We start from the raw sequence: 1,299 nt of genomic DNA, 5'->3' as shown, positions 1-1,299 counted from the left end.
GGCCAGCCTGAAAACAACCATCAGCCCCTCACCCAGGCTGGCCAAACCTTCATGGGGTGAGGGTCCCCACTGGGGGGGCTTGACCAGCTGTAAACAGCCATCAGACCCTCACCCAGGCTGGCCAGGCACCCCAGTGGGGACCCCCACCCTGAAGGGGGTGTGACCAGCCTGCAAACACCCATCAGCCCCTCACCCAGGCTGGCCAGGCACCCCAGCGGGACCCCCACCCTGATCCGGGACACCCTAAAGGGCAAACCAGCTGGCCCCCACCCATGCACCAGGCCTCTATCCTATATAATAAAAGGGTAATATGCAAATTGACCCTGACAGCAGAATGACTGGGAATGACTGGTCACTATGACACACACTGACCACCAGGGGGCAGATGCTCAATGCAGGAGCTGCCCTCTGGTGGTCAGTGTGCTCCCACAGGGGGAGCTCTGCTCAGCCACAAGCCAGGCTGACGGCTGCCAGCACAGTGGTGGTGGTGGGAGCCTCTCCTGCCTCCTCAGCAGCACTAAGGATGTTAGACTACAGCTTAGGCCTGCTCCCCGCTGGCAAGTGGACATCCCCTGAGGGCTCCCGGGCTGCCAGAGGGATGTCTGACTGCCAGCTTGGGCCTGATCCCCCAGGGAGTGGGCCTAAGCCAGCAGGTGGACATCCTCCGAGGGGTCCCAGACTGCAAGAGGGCATAGGCCAGGCTGAGGGACCCCCCGAGTGCCCAAATATTTGTGCACCAGTCCTCTAGTATGCTCATGATATGCTAAGGCAGCTCAACTGCACGCTATGACCTGCACTGACCACCAGGGGGCAGACAGTCAACAGGTCGACAGTTGCTATGACATGCACTGACCACCAGGGGTAGATGCTCAATGCAGGAGCTGCCCCCGTGATCAGTGCCTTCAGCCAGAAGCCAGGCTCACTGCTGGTGAGCACAGCGGCAGTCACAGGAGCCTCTCCCGCTTCAGCAGCACTGCTAAGGATGTCCAACTGATGGCTCAGGCCCGCTCCCTGCAGGAGCAAACTGTCAGTCAGACATCCCCCGTGGGCTCCTTGACTATAAGAGGGCGCAGGCTGGGCTGAGGGACACCCCACCCCCGCCGCCCGAGTGTTCGAATTTTGTGCACTGGGCCTCTAATGTGTGTGTGTGTGTGTGTATGTATATATATATATGTGTGTGTATATGTATGTGTGTGTGTGTGTGTGTGTGTGTGTGTGTGTGTATAATGAAAAATCTTGGAGAATAACACCAAACTGTTAAAACTGGTCCTCTGAAAACTCGCTGGTTTGAGATGGTAT

The sequence above is a fragment of the Myotis brandtii genome, unplaced genomic scaffold, assembly GCF_000412655.1.
Source record: "Myotis brandtii unplaced genomic scaffold, ASM41265v1 scaffold750, whole genome shotgun sequence".
NCBI lineage: Eukaryota > Metazoa > Chordata > Mammalia > Chiroptera > Vespertilionidae > Myotis > Myotis brandtii.
The sequence above is the reverse complement of the archived record's forward strand: the minus strand, read 5'-3'. Positions refer to the sequence as shown.